Source organism: Heloderma suspectum, chromosome 1 (genome assembly GCF_057233095.1).
Source record: "Heloderma suspectum isolate Gila_16-S chromosome 1, 16-S_ref, whole genome shotgun sequence".
In the NCBI taxonomy this organism is placed as follows: Eukaryota; Metazoa; Chordata; class Lepidosauria; order Squamata; family Helodermatidae; genus Heloderma; species Heloderma suspectum.
In genome coordinates, this window is record NC_139458.1 from 79,784,949 (window position 1) to 79,806,170 (window position 21,222).

At 44.8% G+C, this 21,222-nt stretch overlaps 1 pseudogene; it reads left to right on the forward strand.

The window, feature by feature from the left end:
• LOC146357494 (uncharacterized) overlaps window positions 1–20,636 on the forward strand; it is a 38,468-nt pseudogene extending 17,832 nt beyond the window's left edge.
• The last annotated feature ends 586 nt before the right edge of the window (window positions 20,637–21,222 follow it).

A 21,222-nucleotide genomic window follows, 5' to 3' on the forward strand; every position in this document is an offset into this window, starting at 1 on the left:
AGGGAATGGGAAACTATTTATTTATGTATGTATTTATTTAAAGCATTTCTACCCTGCTCTTCAGTCAAAAGACTCCCAAGGCAGTTTGCAAGAGTCAGCCATCAGACAATCCCTTCCCTCAGGCTCACAGTCTAAAAAGATATGAGAACAAGGAAAGGAATTGGGGGTGTGTGGAGCGGGGGCAGGGAGCGCAATGACGATGCTTGATTAATAAATATTAAGCTATGTTTGTTGGTGAATTCATTATATAATGGTATGAACTTCTGTTTTTTCACTCTTCTTTTTATATACAGTTTCAAAATGGGCGATCACATCTGATAGACCTACTCCTAACCTAGGAACCTCATTCACCATCCATCAAGTAAACTCCCCTCCCCCTTACCTTGATAGTCCATCCTCCAAGCAATGCCCCTCCCCTCCTGCTCCACTTCCAGACAGTCACACTCCACAACACAGTACACTACAAGTGTAATAAAATCATGGGCCCTATGCATGTTTGCCTGCATCACATGTAGGGCTAAAGTGGGGGCAGGACATGTGCGCACACACACAGCATGCCTCAGAGACTTCCATGCGCTGAGTGCAAAGGGCTGCATAAATGGCTGCAGTAAACATATTCAGCTGAACACACCTTCACAACTCCTGCAACTGGAAACCCCGATATGCAGGCATCAAGGGTAGGCTTGGTTGGGCATATGCTGAGCCCTACACCCTAGCAGGAGTCCATTGGCAGGCATCCCCTGGAGTTGCTCCTACTCTTCACCATGGAACCTGCTTATTACCCTGCTTCTTGTCCAGACAATGGTGGTGGTGAGAAGGAAGAGCAGTAGATGTCACTGCCTGTTTGCTCACTGGCTCTCTGCCTGTCAAACATAAAAGTGGTAGCCATGATGAGAAAGAGGATGAGGAGCAATAGCAGCTGGTGGCAATGGTGGTGAGAAGGTAGATTCACTGAGGGAGGGGGCCTGTGGAGGGGGTCTTGCCGAAGGGCCCTCCAAAACCTGGAAACAGTACTGCTGAGAAGGCAGGGTTTGCAATCACAGGAGCTGTGCAGGCATATTCCACTGTTTACAACGTGTTTACAAGCCCCTATGAAGACCTTCGTGCTCAACATGCAAAGGTCTCTGAGGTAGCCAAGCACACCGTGAGGTTTGGGGTGGGGAGTGCATGCTCATGCACATCCCGTCCCCAGCTTGACTGTAGCCATGTTGCAGGTAACTGCCTGCATAGCACTATGAATGTGTTGTTCATAGTTCCATAAACCATATTTTCAATTTTATGGCAAGCCTTCCCTCCACACTGACAACAAAGGTCCGCATAGTTAAAGCAATGGTATTCCCCGTAGTAACCTATGGCTGCGAGAGCTGGACCATAAGGAAGGCTGAGCGAAGGAACATAGATGCTTTTGAACTGTGGTGCTGGAGGAAAATTCTGAGAGTGCCTTGGACTGCAAGAAGATCAAACCAGTCCATACTCCAGGAAATCAAGCCAGACTGCTCACTTGAGGGAATGATCTTAAAGGCAAAACTGAAATACTCTGGCCACATAATGAGAAGACAGGATACCCTGGAGAAGATGCTGATGCTAAGGAAAGTGGAAGTCAAAAGGAAGAGGGTCCGACTAAGGGCAAGATGGATGGATGATATTCTGGAGGTGACGGACTCGACCTTGGGGGAGCTGGGGGTGGTGACGGCCGACAGGAAGCTCTGGCGTGGGCTGGTCCATGAAGTCATGAAGAGTCGGAAGTGACTGACCGAATAAACAACAACTTCCCTCCATTCCCTTAGCACATGAGGAAAAGGAAAAATTCAGCTCATCTGCAATAGTGAAGACATTTTGGAGAAATTCTCATGGGTTGGGTTTGGGGGTTTGGGGCTTCCTTACTTAGGAGGTAGCTGAGAAGTGAGTGCAAATGTCCTGTTTTTCATTGTACAATCATCTCTCCGGCAGCCTGTAGCCTCCTCAGCTTCCTTCACTTCAATTGAAGCCCAGGGGAAGGCATCATGAAGTAATTCCTCCCACAGGGCCCCTTTTCATGTCAGGTGGTGCAGGCAGCCTGGGAGGGTAGCAGTGATTAGGTAAGCTCAAAAACACCACAAAAAAGTTATAAAACACCCCGAGAATGAGGCAGAACAATGGAGTATGGAAAACCCAAACCCCTTTTCCTCTAAAAAAAGAAAGAAGCTGTGCTACAAGCCCCGCCAATGGTGACCCCCTACCTGTGAGAAACTGTTGAGAATTTCTCTTCTCCCTGGAGAAATTCAGTGAAATTGTCTCCCAAATTTCTCTGCCCACAAATAAGGTGGAGAACTTTGAGGGACCATTTGCGCACAGCTCTACTTTTCTCAATCTCATCCTCTCATTACCCTGTCTACTTCTTGCCACCCTCCTCGGGATTGTGCAATGGAATCATCCTTTGGCAACGTGCAAGTGGCCAGCCCAGCTATCTGCCCCTTGTTTGTAAGCTGTATCACTTCCTCTGCTAGAATAGCCATTTGCTCAGCTCCAGAAAAAGAGATCTGTTTGCAGGAATAGGTGACATTGATGAAGATGCACACTTAGAGACGTATGCTTTGCGATACCTGTCTGGTCACCACTGAACTGGCTGGTTACATCTTTTGATGTGCATTCCTGCCTAGGCCATTGGCAATTGTGCACCACTAGAGCTGGAACAGGAATAGTGTCTAATGTTAATCCGTCTCTATTCCAGAGCTGGGTTTCTGTTTTTTTCCATTTCCTCCCAACTTTACATGATAGGAGACTCTGCAATTGAGAGGTGTTTTCCTAAAATTGTAGAGCAATAACAATGGAAAACAGAGAGACACGAGCAGATGCTTTTTTTTTTTTTAATGTCAACTTTTGTTTGCAAAAAAATGGTATGCTGAAATTCATTGATGCTTGGCATGATGTGCCATGGTTCTTGGTGTTCATGGGGATTGCACTTGTTCCTCGACAGGAGAACAGACCTCAAGCTATTGGCAACAGAACAAAAGCAAAGCGTTCCTTTCAGATTGCAGATTAACTTTACAGATTGCATTTGTTTGTTGCATCTTAATTACTGCCCCTGGGTGCAGAAGAGAACACATCTGGCAAAGGGCCCAAAAAGACCCTTGTAATTGTTTCACCCCCTGGAAGGACCATCCATTGTACAGCTCATTGCACCATGCATGGAGGGAGAAGCAGAGGCTATGTATAGGTGTGGCCTAGGGCAGGCACAGAAGCTGCACGAAAGCACAGTGATGCTAATCAGAAACCAAATAAAGCTGCCGTCTGAGTGAATCAGTTGGTGAGTCAGCAAAGCGTCTGGAAAAGGAACAGCAGGCGCAGCTGTTGCTAGGATACTGTGGCTGCAGTAAAGAAAAGTAGCACAATGTGGTTTTCCCTAATTGATAACTCCCCCACTCCCGTTCCATTTACTTTCATCTAAAATCAAACTGGGATGATGATGTGAATGTATATTCTAGCATGAGCATTGCACACAAGGCAAGCATGGGAGCTACGGCAGCATCTTATTCTTCACACCGGGCACGGGCAGACGTCAGGCTTGCGGGATCTCTGGTTTTTTTACTAGATGGGAGCCAGATGCAAAACGGTAACTTGCAGGGGTGGAGCCAGATGCAAAACATTGGCTCAGTGGGGGGAGTGTATCACCTCCTGCTCAATAGGAGCCATAACCTGGGTTTGACTGCATATACAAGTACAGATCTATATCTGTTACTACAAATCAGGGATCCCAACAATTTGATTTTTGTGGGGCGGGGGCGTGTGCTCTGTTGTCACAAAACTCTCGTTGATCTACTGCAAATCATTCAGAGATCTCCAGTAGATCTCAATCTGCCTTCTTCCCATCCCTACTTTATACAATGTCTTTCATCATACATAATTCTTTAGGTGTTTATATCTGAATGTGATACATATGTTTTAATACTCAGAGGATTGTTTTTGTATTATTGTGCATTAAATGTCCCATGATATATAGCAGGGGGTTTGTATTTATCTACACAACAGATAAACAGTCATATGTCTGAGAGAGCAAATTTTTTGTTGCCCTTGTTTTTGTTAAGCCTGTGAGCTGTGACTGAAGTTTGTAAGGGTGGAAAATTAGATAAGGGCAACATTTGTTTGCACAGTATTGTACTTAAAGAAATATGTTTTCTTAGCAGCACATTCCTATGGATGTCTACCCAGCATTGAGTTCAATGAGACTGACTCCCATGTACATGGGTATATTGCAGACTTACAACACAATCCTGTGCATATTTACTCAGAAGTAAATCCCACTGTCTTCAGTGGACCTTAATCCCTAATATGTTTATGACAGCAGCCTCAATGTAGCTAATGCAAATACCTTGTATATCAGATTTCATAGGCTAATCATGAACAAGTTAAATTTCTAGGTGGAAGAATTAATTTGAATAATTAATTGGTCTTTTCAGTCATGGTAAATGAAATTGGACTGATATAAATTCATAAACATGCAATGTTGCCTCTATAGTCATAGGCAGACCACCTTGCAGAAAAGTGATATCCATGAGCCAATCATGAATAAGGCCTCTTTTAGACATCCCAATTGTTACAAAAATTGTGTTCTATCCCTGGTAGACTCATCCAATTTGTTTCCCAAGAACGAGAGGAGGCAGAGATCTGTTCCAACACAATTTTATTCTGCGGAATAAGGCAACCTTTGGGGTTAACGCTCCAGCAAAGATCACAATCAAGTAATGTGATCCAGAGGCTTATATACACAAAGTCTCTGGGGGCTGTCTTATGCCTGCTCTCTACTAATTTCTTTGTTTAGCTGAGAAGGAGACAGGAAACAGGCAATGCCTTTCACATACCCAGGCATGCGCAGAGAGAGGCAGCAGAGAGATAGTCATGTACTCTTAATGTAAATACATTCTTGGCATTCCTGAGTCTCTGATAAGGCACTGTGTCTTTGTTTAGCATAGCAATCTCACACAGAGGTAGAATAGACATAGCATAGCTTATAAAACCATGGGATAATAAACATATTACAACTGAAATTTCTATAACCCGATTATATTGTTAGTTGTGGCTCTTGCTATTCCATAGGTGCTAGCAGAAAGCTTCCTTGGTATAAAAGATGTAAATCTCTATGGGTTGTATCCAGTATGGCTTGTGCCAGCAGATGGCAGCTTGTGCAACCAAGATTCTTTTCCCATGATACCCATTTTAGCTTCTGTGTCCCCTGAAAACCCTCTCCAGAGCTATAAGCTTCCTTGCTTTGAGACTGATGATATGATATTGAAATGTAAGGTTGATTATTAAATTGTAATATTGCTAATGTTATAGGTATAGTTTCTAAATATCCCAGAGATCCCAGAATGGGATCTGAAGCCCATGTGTATTGGAGTTTAAATTTAACCCTTTAAAAAAGAAGGGTTTTTCCTTTCTTTTTTTCTTTTTTCCCTTTCTTCTTCTTTTCAGTATTGTTGTGTCCTCCTAAGAATATTGTACCGTTAGGAAATTGTAGTTATTGATCAGGTTGTTGGTATTGTTTAAAAAGGTAAAGGTAAAGGTGTCCCCAACCAGTTGTGTCCGACTCTAGGGTGTGGTGCTCATCCCCGTTTCTAAGCCGAAGAGCCAGCGCTGTCCGAAGTCGCTTCCGTGGTCATGTGGCCGGCAAGACTGAACACCGAGGTGCACGGAACGCTGTTACCTTTCCCGCCAAGGAGACAAAAATAAATAAGTATTCTAAAAAAAAGAAAGAAAACCCTCTCCAGAGGGCTAGGGGCATCCTGAACAATGGGGCCTGTTTCATATAGGGCTACAGTGGGAAGGGTCAAACACCTGAAATCAGGTGGAGGGAACTTGCACCAGTGGGAGCTGCCACTGGTACTTGATCCCTAGGGCAGATCTCCACCCATTCTCTCTCCTTCACTGGACCTTTGGCCTCTGGCAAAGGTGGGTGGAGAATAAAGGCTGCAACATTTTCAGGGACTATTTGATGTCCATCATCATCATCATCACCACCACCACCACCACCACTACTATTATTAGAATTAGTATTGTTATTCTTCCTCTGCTCAGCAGCCAGCTGCTGGCCAGTTAAACATCTCCTTTAAGAAAGGTTCTGAGACACATTGCTCTGTGGTTCCAAATGACATCGTGCAGGGAAAAAGATGGCTGCCCCCATGGGGCTGTTTTGCAATTATGATGTCCAGTGTATGGATGTGAAGCTGGGGCTGGTAAGTGAGCACTGAACCCACCACATGCAGAGAATGAACAGGCCAATATGCTGCACATGCTTTTTATTGTATTTCTTAGCTCATGCCTTCTCTGGATTCTGGGTTCAATGGAATTTCAGTATTTCATTTGTAAGCATGTCTAAGTGTTGCCAGGATTCAGATATGCATACTATGGACAACAGTAGACTGCTTGTGTATACTTACAGGTTCCTATGTGCCTCTCAGATGGTTGGTACTCTTGGTTCTAGCAGCACCAGTTTTCATTCATTCATTCATTCATTCATTCCTATACCACCCAATAGCCGAAGCTTTCTGGGCAGTTCACAAAAAATACACATCACAATACAAGATAATAAAAACATAGTATAAAATCTCTAACATACAACGTTTAAAGCAATTTAAACAGCTAAATATTTACAATAAGATACTGTCTGGACCTAAGAGAATCAACGGACATAAATGGCCCATCATACACCATCAAATGCCTGGGAATAGTCTTAATCTGGCACCAAAAAGGTGACGGTGTTGGAGCTAGAGGGACCTCAGTGACCTGTTCTGAAGGAAAGGGGTCTGGATTCAGTTTCTCTATCTGCTGAACAACTCATTGGCCATGTCAGCATTTGATTGAGTCTATGTACATGGTGTACTCACAGCCACCAATGCTAAATGTATCAGTACTGATTTGGTAGCTGCATGCACCACATCCATTGCACACATGGATCCCACTCTTAAAAAATGCACATACAGAGCCTGAATCCACTTTTGCATTTCCTTCACTGGATTGGGGCAACTACAATCCTATACTCACTTACCAGGGAGTAAGCTTCCTCACTGGACTTTAATTCTGAGTAGACTTGAATAAGAAAAAAGTTAAACAGCTCAGTTCTATGTGTGATTACTCAGAAGTAAGCACTACTGAGTTTAACAGGGCTTACTCACAAGAAAGTGCAAAGCTAGAAGCTACAAGTTACATGTGAATGTGCATAGATGTGTAATGGAACAGATCTTTGTAGTGATTGAATGTCTGTTATGTAAAGAAGTATTAAAAATGAGAACAATATTTCCTTAATTTATAGTCAGTGAAATCCATTTCTAAAAATCCCATAAATTTGTACATATCAAGCATTTAGAAATGGATCCATTACTTAAAGACAGAAGAGAAAGGTAAAATTTTAATATGGTAAGTAGTTGCAGATGCCAAGAATAATTTACCCAGCTAACGTTATACAACTGGGAGAGACCTTAATGCACCCTTGCAAATGAGACCACAAAGGTTAATAGCCCACACAGATTTTAACAGCACAGTAGCCCACGTATATGTATTTTAGCCAGTTATCACACATTGACAACCTGAAAGAAAAGAAGGACTTGTTCTCTTCCAGTCTACAAAAAACTTCTCTGCCTGGTTGCCTAGAGGTAATACTTACTCACCCGTTGAAATTCTGAGTAGCTCTGTGTAAGCCCTGCCTTAATGGTCAGCAAACCCAGAGAGCTCAGCCTTCCTACCCTTATGGAATCATTTTCACATGGATCTTTCTGATGCACAACCTTTGTGTGTAGCAGAAGAGTCTGGACTGTGTTCTTAGGCACATTCTCAGCATACACATGGTGCTGACAAGATATGTGGATTCCAGCAGCTGATCTGTGTAAATTGAGAGTGCAACCTAGAATGTGCTCAACATTCCACTGCAGCTGTGCATAGAAGGAGATGATCAGTATAAAACTGCATACGATGCATTGTGGGCAGCTTGTCAGCCATTATGAATCTTTTTGATGGAAACATTGACAAGCTTCCTTAGAAATACTGGTTTCCATAGAACACAGTTTAAACTCCAAAGATCTAGTATTTTCCAGCTGCCCTGGCCACCAGTCCATTTCCAGGTCTGATTCAAAGTGCTGGTATTAACATTCAAAGCCCTAAATGACTTGGGGCCAGGTTATCTGAAGGATCGCCTCCTCCCATATGTGCCTCCCCAGACCCTAAGATCATCCTCAGGGGTCCTTCTCCGAGAGCCCCCACCAAAGGAAGTAAGGCAGGTGGCTACCAGGAAGAGGGCCTTTTCTGTTGTGGCGCCCCAGCTGTGGGATGAGCTCCCAAGAGAGGTTTGCCTGACACCTACATTGTACTCTTTCTGGCGCCAGGTGAAGACCTTTTTATTGTCCCAGTAGTTTAGCATTTTAGCATCCTAATCTTTTAACAGTGGTGTTTTAAATCTGTATTTTAAATCTCTGCATTGCTGCTAGGTTTTATTCTGGTTGTACTGTTATTTTGTGGTTTTAAGCTTTCATATTTTATATTGTTTTATGGTTTTGTGAACCGCCTAGAGAGCTTCGGCTATTGGGTGGTATAGAAATGAAAATCATCATCATCATCTAATCCAACAACACCATGCAGTGTTACAATTGTTCATAACAGATGATCAATCAGCCTCCTCTCAAAAATCTCTGATGAAGATTTCATAGTCTTTGGGATTTTCCCCCCAATGGAGAGAGCGCAAGTGTGGTGTAGTGATTAGAGCGTTGGACTGGGACTTGGGGAGATCTGAGTTCTAGTCCCTGCTCAGCCATGAAACTCACTGGGTGATTTTGGGCTGGTCACTGACTCTCAGCCTAACCTACCTCACAGGGTTGTTGTGAAGATAAAATGGAGAGGAGAAGGAGGACCATGTAAACTGCCTTGGGTTCCTTGCACGGGAAACAAGGTGGGATATAAATATAATAAAAAAATAAAACTGTTATTGGAAATATTATTTGCCATACTATTTTATTAATATATAATAAATAAATGGCTGGTAAGGAATAAAATTATTATTTGTTACCAGCCATTATTAGCTACACTGTTAATGTCCCTATTTATGCTGCCTCTCAGGGATTGCTAGTTTACATGGTAACAGAAACCTGGAAGATTAAACCAGTTAAAATTAATACCTTCAGATGTTCTGATGCAAGTTTCTCTCTGTGTGTGTAAGCATTCATTTTGGAATAAAATTAGCCTATTTCAATATAATGCATTGCTACAAAAATGACTTTATTATTTATTTATATTGAGTTTTATATTCTGTCTTATGGTTGAAGCTTCAAGGTGGCAACAGCAATGGAGATAAAAACAAGAAAAACTACACCAGGGGTGTTGCTAGGTTTTTAAAAGATCGGGGGTATAGGCCCATGACACAAATTTGCACATTCATGTATATCTCTATATCTCCGAGTCTAAGTGGACCTCTAATATATATGTGTATGTGTGTGTGCTGTGCATGTGGTGTTCTTACATGTGTGCATAGATTACATACATACATAAGAAGTGTGTACTGACCCCACCCCCTTCAACTCAGACCCCAATTCAGCATCTTGGAAAACATCCCGCTTCTGCTCGGGCCAGTCTGTAGTCAGTCCACTTCAGCTCAGCACCAAATCTGAGTCAAGGTTTGGAAAAATTAGTCTTTATGCTTCCTGTTGACTACCATGGGAAATTAGAAAAAAACTGTAACTTTTTTTTCTTGGTCAGAACTGGATGGTAATTCCAGGCATTGTAGCCCCCTAGAAGGGGATTACACCTGCCCAATGTCAGAAAAAATAGGTGCAGCATTCATATTTTGATTTTCTTTTAAAGGAAACTGCCAATAACACTGTTATTCCTTGGAAGAACTGGATAAACAGCTCATGATTCATTGCCCCATCAGAGGCCTGCCAAATTTCAGAATGATAGCCACAAGGGGTTTTGTGCAAGGGTGACCTTAACATTTTGAGGTCTCCAAAAGGGGATGTATTTCTCTATGTTCCTTGTGGACCATTGTTCTGAAAATTGCAGAGAGCCTAGAGGTGTCCCTAAGTAAGAAACCAGCAAAGTTCCAGATGGATAGGTGCAGCAGTTCATGTGGAAGGGGAGTTCTTCAATTTGGAGGTGGGAGTGATTTGCTTTCCCTTCCATTCACCCCCTCCCCAATAGTTTTTGGGTAGATTTCTATGAAAATGCACAGGTCATTAGAGGTGTCCCTCAGGCAAGGAACGTGCAAAGTTTCTGAAGGATGAACATGCATGCAAATTTAGAATTACTAGAATTTATTTACATTTCATCAATGTTAGCAGCAAGGAAACATGGGTGGGAAGGTGCTATTGCACTCATATCTAGCATGTGGGTTTCCTGTGGGCATCTGGTTGGCCACTGTGTGAACAGAAGGCTGGACTAGATAGACCTTGGTCTGAGGCAATACGGCTCTTCTTATGTTCTTAAATAGAGAGTACCTCTGAATATATGGAGAATGCTTCTCTTTCACCACTGAGCACTTACATTCTCCCCCTACCAATTCTGTTCCCCTCCATTCAACCATCCCTCCTCATCCTCCCATCCTCCAGCAACTCTTCATAAAAACAGATGTCTTGTTTTATGCAACTCTCCTCTACCTCCTCCTTGATATGCACAAGCTCTCATTGCATCTTCCTCCCCATAACTTCATTTATGCCAAGACTTCACCAGGATTCAGCCAATGAGTCTGTTTTCAAAACTCAATGAGTCTGTTTTCAAAACTAGGGCTAAGTTATGGAGAAACTCTGAGCGTGTACTAAGTGTGTTTCCCTCATCACTGAAGCTAGAGTTCATGCAAAACCACCACCACCCCACAAAGGACAAAACATGCATAGGACTGAGCTGAAAGGGTAGTAAATTCATTAGCCGGAACTGGGTAGGTACTGAATTAAGCCTGCAGTACCATGCTCACAATTTTATTTATTTATTTATTTATTAGATTTATTAATCGCCCATCTGGCTGGTCACCCAGCCACTCTGGGTAATGTACAAGTCTATAATAAAACAGTTTAAAACAATAAAACTGTACAATAAAAACATCATTTCCTAAAAATACCCTAACTCACCCCAAATGCCTGCCCGAACAACCACGTTTTTAATGCGCGACGGAAGCTCATTAAAGAGGGAGCATGGCAGAGTTCCCTAGGGAGGGAGTTCCACAAAGTGGGGGCCACCACAGAGAAGGCCCTCTCCCTCGTCCCCACCAGTCTAACTGTCCTAGCTGATGGGACAGAGAGAAGGCCATCCAAGGCTGATCTTGTTAAGGGGCCTGTCTGGTGTTGCTGGATGCACTAATTGAGATAGGGTGGGCTGGAACCATATATCATTTTAAAGGTCAAAACCAACACCTTGAATTTGGCCCGGAAAACAACTGGTAACCAGTGCAACTCCTTCAGCACTGGAGTGATGTGATCTCGCCGGCGGCTGCCTTTAATCAGGTAAGCTGCCACGTTCTGTACCAGCTGCAGCTTCCAAACCATCTTCAAGGGTAACCCCACATAGAGTGCATTACAGTAGTCTAAATGAGAGGAGACCAGGGCATGTATCACCGATGGGAGCAGATGGTCGGGAAGGTAGGGGTGCAGCCGCTGTATCAGATGGAGTTGGTACAGCGCTGTCTGGCTCACAGCTGACACCTGAGCCTCCATGGACAGCTGGGAGTCCAAAATGACCCCCAGGCTGTGGACCTGGTCTTTCAAGGGTAGCTGTACCCCATTCAACACCAGGTCGACACCCCCCAACCTCCTTTTGTCTCCCACCAAAAGTACCTCTGTCTTGTCAGGGTTCAGCTTCAGCTTATTCCTCCCCATCCAGCCACTCACTGTCTCCAGACATTTGGACAGGGATTCTATGGCCAACCTTGGTGAAGATTTGAACGAGAGGTAGAGCTGTGTGTCATCTGCATATTGATGACACCACACCCCAAACCTCCTGATGATGGCCCCCAGCGGCTTCACATAGATGTTAAATAGCATCGGAGAGAGGATGGAACCCTGTGGCACCCCACACGTGAGCAGCCACGGATCCGAAACCTCCTCTCTCAGTGCTACCCTCTGGTACCTGTTGAAGCACTGGAACCACTGCAATACAGTGTCTCCAATGCTCATCCTCTCCAGGCAGTCCAGGAGGACACCATGGTCAACGGTATCAAAAGCCGCTGAGAGGTCGAGGAGAACAAGGAAGGAGCATTCGCCCCTATCCAGAGCCCTCCTCATATCATCCACCAAGGCGACCAAGGCCGTTTCTGTCCCCTGCCCAGGCCTGATGCCTGACTGAAATGGATCTAGATAATCGGCTTCTTCCAAGTGTGCCTTCAACTGCATCACCACCACCCGCTCCATCACCTTGCCCAAAAATGGCAGATTCGAGACTGGGCGAAAGTTGTTCAGAACTTGGGGATCCAAGGAGGGCTTCTTTAAGAGTGGTCTTATCACTGCCTCCTTGAGGGCTGATGGCATCACTCCCTCCTCAAGGGAGGCATTCACCACTGCCCTGATCCCCTCACCCAATCTCTCCCTGCAGCTCATAATGAGCCAAGATGGGCAAGGATCAAGTAAGCAGGGGGTCGGCCTTACAGATGAAAGCACCTTGTCCACTTCATCAGGAGGAAGAAGCTGGAACTGATCCCACAAAACTGGTTTGCCACAGGCCGCCTCTTGCTCACTAACTATATCCACAGTGCGCAGAATAACACTCCTAATCCAATCAATTTTATCTGCAAAGTGCCTTGCCAAGGCCTCACAGGAGGCCTTAGAATGCTCCAGCGGTTCTGGAGCAACTGGACCGACCAGGCTCTGGACCACTTAGAACAGCCTCTTGGGACAGCATTCTGCAGATGCGATAGAGGCAGCATAATTTCCTCTTTTGCTGCCTTCACCGCCACGCGATAGGCTGAAGATACAGCTGTAGCCCGTGTCTGATTGTCTTTGGAGTGAGCCTTCTGCCACTGGCACTCTAGCTGTTTCACCTCCTGTTTCAGGGCTCATAACCGCGGATTAAACCATATTGCAATCCGCACCATGTTCAGGTGGAGAGGGCGTTTCGGAGCCACCTGATCTAGTGCCCCAGTGATTGCAACATTCCAGCCACTCACCAGGGTCTCGACCAAGCCAAGCTATGTGGCTGTTGGCATGCTCCAGAGAATCCCCAAGCGCATTCAGGAATCCATAAGATGCCTGGGGCGGACCATTTTAATGGGTCCTCCACCCCTGCGGAGGGGTTGTGGAACCGAGAAGTTTAAAGTCACCAGATAGTGATCTGACCATGACAAGGGGGTGGTGGATATACCCCCGATTTCCAGATCACTCCCTGCTTCTCCAGAAACAAACACAAGGTCTAGCGCATGACCGGCTACATGGGTGGTCCCAGTTGGAATATGGTGCAGTTCCCAGGAAGCCATGGTCTCCATGAAGTCCCGAGGTGCTCCTGTGGGTACAGCCTCTGAATGTACATTGAAGTCCCCCAACACCAATAAATTAGGGGACTGCACACGCACATCAGAGACCACCTCATGCACCTCGGCCAGGGAGTCAGTCGTGCAGCGGGGTGGACAGTACACGAGCAGAATCTCCAGACTGCCCTTCAGGTCCAACCTCTGTAGGGATGTTGGAGAATTCCTCCATGGACTCCAGTGAGGCCGGATTCGTTAGAATCTGCCCTCCCCGGAGTCCATGGTGAAACGGACAACCCCCCCGCCCCCCCCCGAAATCCCTGGAACGGACCTACCTGGCGGCAGCTCCAGTGGCAGCGGCGGCTCCGGGTCATCTTCCGGGCTGCTGTGGCTGCAAACAGTGGCCGTCGTAGCGGCCACCATTTGTGTCCCTGCTTTAGCTGTGATAGGCTATGTAAATATTTATGTAGCCTATCACAGCTAAAGTGGGGACGCAAATGGCATAGGAGATGCCATTTGCGTCCCTGCTTTAGCTGTGATAGGCTACTTAAGTATCTACGTAAGCTACGTAAGCTATCACGGCTAAAGTGGGGATGCAAATGGCAGCCGCTACGCTATTTGCATCCCCATTTTAGCCATGATAGGCTACGTAAATATTTACATAGCCTATCACGGCTAAAGCAGGAACGCAAATGGCATAGGGGACGCCATTTGCGTCCCTGCTTTAGCCGTGATAGCCTACATAAATATATACGTAGCCTATCATGGCTTAGCGTAGGGATGCAAATGGCGTCCCCTATGCAGGACACCATTTGCGTCCGCAGCAGCTTGGCAGTGGATGGAGGCCCTGCTGTGGATTGGCCAGGCTGGCGGCTCCGCGGACTGGCCGCGGAGCGGAGCCAGCTGGGCAGGATTCCAGGGGGGAGGACCGGATCGCCTCCCCCCACTGCAGACCCCAGTGGAGCCAGGTAAGTGGCGTTTTGTACACCCCTAACCTCCAGTACATGCACTCAGCAGCCTTGGTCTCCCGGAGAGAGGGTCTGGTGAAGACCAAGGACTCTCGGTAGATAACAGACACTCCCCCTCCCCGTTCCCCAGCCCTCGGCTGCTATGCATACGAAAATCCAGCTGGACACATGGCCGCCAGAGTTGGAGCAGTGGCCTCAGCCAGCCAGGTCTCCGTAATACATGCCAGGTCTGCACCCTCATCCAGGATCATGTCATGGATGAGGGAGGTTTTCTGGGTAACAGACCTGGCATTGCAGAGCAGCAAACGAAGGCCCAAAAGTGGAGTCACGTCTCCCCCAGCTATCCTTTGGCTCTGGACAGGCTCGGAGCAGGGGACAGATATTACGCATCTCTCCCTTGTTCCCCTCACCTGGTATGGCCTGCCCCTAGCGCTCCGCCAGCGCCTGCCACATGCCGCCCAGCCTCGGCATGTTCTGGCCCCCAACACTGCCCCCACTGCCTCCATCAGGTGGATACATGCCCCTTTTTCCCACCTATCAGGAAGGCTACCCACTCATAAAACACAACAGAATCCCCCCAAAATTAAAAAAAACAATTAAAAAATCCCTTTAAAAATACTGCCAGGCAGGAGTCCACAGTGGTGGTGGTGGTGGCAGCAGCACACCTCTCCCCTGGGTGGTCGTGGCTTCTCCTGCAGGCCCTGGCTTGCCCAGGCCACCAGCTGATGTAGCCCATCCAGGAAAGGGCAGGTGGAAACAGTCAGCACAGCTGGCTCAGTACCTGGGGGCCTGGTCCTGCAGGGACTGGCAGTCTGCCAGGCAGAAGTCCGCAGGGAAGGCCTGGTGTTGGCAGTGGCGGTGGCAGCAGCAGATGGCTAGTGCAAAAGCCACTGGATCTAACTGTCTGAAATTTGGTAGGTTCAGTCAGCTCTGCAGGCCCTGCTAGGTCCCCCAAATTCCATGAATTTATGTGGAAGCACACACACACACACACACACAAATTACAGCTCTTTAGATTTTCTTGGAAAAAGCAAATTTTATTTGTGGCTAGCACAAAACCTGCTAGACCTAAGTGTCTGAACTTTGGCAGGCTCAGTCATCTCTATAGGGGCTGCCAAGTCCCCAGATTCCATGCACGTATGTGGAAGACCAAAAAAAATATAGCTCTTTATTTACAGATACAGATTTTCTTGGAAAAAGCAAACTTTACCTGTGACTAGTACAAAAGTCACTGGACATAACTGCCTGAAATTTGGCAGGTTCCATCAGCTCCATGGGGGCTGCCAGATTTCCCAATTCCATACACTTATGTGAAGAACAAAGAAATTATAGCTCTTTGCTTTGACACATTTTCTTGAAAACAGCAAATTTTACCTATGGCTAGCACAAAAAACCACTAGGCCTAACTGTCTGAAATTTGGCAGGCTCAGTGAGCTCTATGGGGGCTGCCAGGTCCCCAAATTCCATGCACGTATGTGGAAGCACAAAAACATTATAGCTCTTTGCTTTGACAGATTTTCTTGAAAACAGCAAATTTTACCTGTGACTAGCACAAAAGCCACCGGACCTAACTGCCTGAAATTTGGCATATTCAATCAGCTCCATGGGGGCTACCAACTCTCCAAAAGTCATATATTTATCATACAATCAAAAAAAGCTATGGCCGTTTTTGTTTTCCAATGCAAGTCAATGGGAAAATGTAAAAACAAAAAAAGCAATTAGGACAGCTCAAAAGATCCAGGGCCCGTGCCCAGGTGGGCCTTTTTATAATGACACCCCTGGTCAATGGTGTTGAAAGCTGCTGAGAGGTCCAGGAGAACTAATAGGGTTGTACTCCCCCTCATTCTCTCATGACAAAGGTCATCCCACTGGGCAACCAGCAGCTTCTGTCCCAAAACCAGGCCTAAAGACAGTTTGAAATGGATCTAGGTTTTTAGCAGATTTTTATACCACCTTTCATGCTAGATTATCCTCCCAAGGATAGTCAGTGAAACAACATAAAAAGGGGTGCTTCCAGATGAGGCTTTCATGGTGCCATCGCCCTGCCTCATTCATGGAAGTTAACAGGTGGGCCCAGATATCATTGCCTTCTACTTGTGACCCTCCTGAGTTTTCTTACTTCTTCTTCTGTTTTTCCTTAATGTACCAAATCTGTTATGGAGAAGATGGAACAGCTGCACAATGCCTGCCAACTGCTAGCACCGGGAAACACCCAAGATCATGAAAAACCAATATTGAAATATGAAAACATAATAAGATTGCACATAGATCAATGCATCAGATAAAACAGATTAAAATAACAGCAGCAAATAAAAACAACATTAACATAAAGAGATACAGTTGCTGTTTTGTTGTGCAGCTTCACAGCACAACCAGAAGCTCCTCCTCACTATGGATCTTGAAGATATCAGAATTCAATTTCACGGTGGGATACGGCCGTATTTGTGCCATTACCTTTATATTACCTTGTGTCCCTGAGCATGCACCCAACACACAAGTGAATATGTGTAACTGAAAGAGATGTATAAATATAGATCCTGGGCCTAGAGACAAGATGTGCCACAGGGAGGTTGCACATCACACTTATACCTAGGGTATATTAGTTACTGAACATGGACCAGGGCTTGAATTAAAGAACATAGGCTTTACTACAAGTATATGAGATTACCAAATATATGGCTTCGATACAGAATGGAGAAGTTAGTTAGATTAACCCAATTAAGCTTGGATCGGCAGTTATCACACCACATCGTGTACGTGGGAGTATGTTTGCATGTGTAGACAGAGAAACAGAGTGGGGAAATTACAGTTGCCAAATAAGGGAACAAGAAGAGCATTAGGGTTTTGGCAGAGTGTTGAAGGCCTAGACACAATGGGGAAAACTTCAAATGTAAATGACATGGGGTTGAGCAACACAAGGGATCAAATTGTAAGAAAATGGGGAAAACTGGAATGAATAGAACTGAAGCACAGATGCATGTCTGTTTCAGAGGAAAAGGAGTCTGGGGTGGGTCTTTCCCAAATGTTCACAGAGACCCAAGAGTTTGCCAGGTTTGAACCCTCTGCTGTGGGTTCAAATAGTAGGAACAAATAATTTTGCTTCTCCAAAGATGCTGCAAGTTGTTTTTGTTCTGAGAAACATAAAGGCTATGATGCAGAAGGCACACATTGTTAGTTCCCTCTGAGCCCTGCACAGTGTGGCAAACAAAACAAAAGACTTGGGTCAGATAGTCCTATCTGAGATAAAGACAGATGTGACTGGCTACGTGGCGAAAGGTGAACTGACTTGGAAGAAGTCAGGTGACAAACTCACCAGTTCTTGTTAAGCCATTTAGGGCTCAAACCTATCCAGATAGGCGTCCACCTCCGAACTCAGAGGCAACCGCCTATCCAGTGCAGGGCAGGAGAATCATGGAGGGGATCGTTCCCGCCGTGCTCCTCCTGCCCTGCATTTTTGGCTAGACAGCTGATTGTGGCTGTCTAGCCGCTGGAGGGCTGAGCATTGGAGGAGGCTGCTGTATGACACATTGGATGTGTCGTACAGGCATTTCCACCCACCCTGGAATGCCTTCTGGAATGCCTCCTTTTGGCCGCTCTGCACTCCTCTTGCAAGCGTGGAAGACGGGGCGGTTCCGTGCTTCCTCCAAGGCAGCATGGAAGTAGGGGGAGGTTGGTTCTCCAGGAACCAAACTTGGAGTGCGGGCTCCGAGGTCGGTTCCCAGAAAATAAGATATCCTATGGCCATCTAGCCACTGTCTGGCGGCCATAGGATTGTTCCCTCCAAAAACAAAACAAAAAACAGAACAGCAATGTTGGGCTACTGTGAAGAAATCTTAAAAGAACAAAAGGTTATTGACCTTCAATGTGGTGTGCAAAACTGAATAGGTCACAAAGATGATTTGGCCCTTTACCACTGGTGCATACAGAGGTTCTGTTATTCACAGTGGTATGTAGGGGCTCTAGCTTACAATAATGAGACTGATTTGGCAACTATTATTCATGCCTTGGTTATATCACATTTAGACTACTGCGATGTACTCTATGTGGGGCTGCCCCTGAAGAGTGTCCAGAAGCCTTTGTGTAATTGTTGCAAAATGTGGCAGCTAGGCTGCTAACCAGTTCATGGTATCAGGACCATATTACACGTGTCTTGAAAGACCTGCGCTGGTTGTCGATTGCTTTCCGGGTGCAATTCAGAGTGTTGCTTTTAATCTTTAAAGTCCTAAATGGTTTATGACCTGGCTTTCTAAGGGTCAGCCTTACTTGATTCACACATAATGGTGGCAATTCCTGCATTGTTTATACGTTAAACAACTCAGAAGTTAACCCTACTATTGCCCATGGTTTGTTGTTGGGCTAACTCTGGTTTGTTTAACCCATAAACAACCCAGGTTTTTCAGATTTGCATGTCCAATGGTCATATGTCAGCTTGCAAATCAACTGAAATGCATTTATTTATTTATTTATTGTATTTTTATCCTGATCCTCAGCCAAAAAAGTAAGATCACCACTACCATGACCTTTTACACTAATTTTTACAGCCAGGATAGAAAATGAATGAAATCTCTGAAGGGATGGTAAATTAGTTTCATGAGCCCATTTTTCCTGTAAACAAAGAATCTTAAATCTTTGTAGATAAATTCCAAAATCCGCATCATAAAACTCATTTCTGTATCCCATGATATTCCAAGAAAGTATATGTAGTTGTCAGGCTGGTCTAATTGTATCTATATCTTCATTACTATATATGCACCCATTACCATAAAGTAAAGGTTGTACCAGGGCCAAAGAACTAGGGCTTTTACATGATAATTCTGTGCTGTGCTCAAAAGATTCCAAGAAGCATTGGGCTGTCCATTCTTGTGCTAGTGTATAATCATGAGAAAACTGCTTAAAATTATATTCCTTGGGCCACTGAAATTTATCAGTGTTCCCAGGAGTAACAGGTGAATCAGCTGTTAGGGATTTATTTAATGGGAACTGAACTAGACCATCACTCAAATGAGGATTCAGTGCTACTGTAGCTGAAGAGATAAATCTAGATCTTATACTCAAAAATCTAAATCTTATACTCAAAAGACCATTGAATAGCATTTCTCAGCAGTATATATGGGTCCTTTTTATTAAGGGAAAGTATATAGGCTCCTTGATCTGTATAAATGTCTATTTTCCACCTACCCTGTCCAGAGATTTAGGTCCTAATAGCATTTGGAATAGCTTATCTGAAACCCTGACCCTGACCCTTCTAGAGTTCTAGTATCCCAATATAAGATTTCTGTTATGTGGAGATTTTAATGCAAGAATTGGGGTTGGCCTGTTTGAACAAGTGGATGGCACCAACTACAGAGGATGTTCCCAACACTTACTTATAGCGTTTACCAGGATAAAACTATAAATAAGTCAGGGTTGAGCTTCCCAGATGTTTTCTTTTTGCATAACCTGCATTGCTTGCATGGGAACCTGTTATGATAAGACTATGGGCACCCATACCTATTTGACTAACAGGGCTGCCAATAGAATAGATTATATGGCAGATTCTGTCGATGTATTGCCTGACATATACAGTTTTGAGGTTGACAAAAGGGTTGAAAGTGATCACTTCCCCTTGTTGCTAACAGTTGATCTCCTAAATCCCTGTCCCCCTCATTCCTTCCAAAACTTGGATGGAGTTCATTTTGGGGAATGGAGAATACACTGGTCAATCAACCTCGGGTCCTCTATTTCTCAGACACTGGAAAGCATTACTTTTAAATTGCTTTGCTAAGGAATCCTGGACTCTGATTCAGATACTTTACATGCTTATCAAATCATTATCCAAAATCTTAGACCTAAGTTGGTTTGTAATAAACAGTTCAATCCTAATAGATTAGTAATCAATAGATGGTTTGACCAAGAATGCAGAGTTGCCAGGAAAATGTTAATGAATCACTCTCGCCAGGCATTTAGGAATAAAGCGATTATCTCTCTGGACTACTTAATGTCTCTGAGGTCATCTTACAAGGCACTTTTAAAACAAAAAAAAGAGATATATGCTAAATTGCAATGGCAACAGCTAGGCCTGGCTGTAATAGAAAAGAAGGAGTCCCAGTTTGGGGATATTGCTTCCTTCAGTATGGGTGCGGTTAGATCTTTCATAGTTAGGCAAATATCAGCAAGTGGATGGCATACTCATTTCAGTATGCTTTATGGATCCACCCTTGTAGGAACTAACTCCCCCACTGCTCCTGAAGCCACTAGTTTACCTCATTGGCCCCCTGTTCCTGTAACCGAGATGAAGAATTTTATTGCATCCCTAACTTTGGGCACGGCCCCAGGAGGAATCATGATGCCCCCAGCAGTAGTGTAGTGGCAAGCTCAGAAGTGCGGGGTCCCGTCATGATAGTCACAGCCACAGCCCCTCACAGCCACACCCCCTTCTGAGATTGCACAACCTTGGAAGATTATACAATACAAATCAGTCACTTTGTTTGGAGTATTTGGTCACCCTAATTTAGAATTATTAAAAGGTCCATTTGAAAAGAACACACACACACACATACACACAAAGTCATGTCCAGCAACTTGTTAGAAAATATTATTTGGTTAATCATAGAACAGTAGGGTTGGAAGGGGCCTATAAGAACATTGAGTCCACCCCCTGCTCAATGCAGGAATCCAAGTCAAAGCATCCCTGTCAGAAAAGTAGGTGTAGGGTTTATATTTTGATTTTCCTTTAAAGGGAACTGCCAATAACATTATTATTCCTTGGAAGAATTGGATAAAAATTTCAGGATTCATTGCCCCATCAGAGGAAATCATGTCTTCCAAATTTCAGAATGATAGCCACAGGGGTTTTTGTGCAAGGGTAGCCTT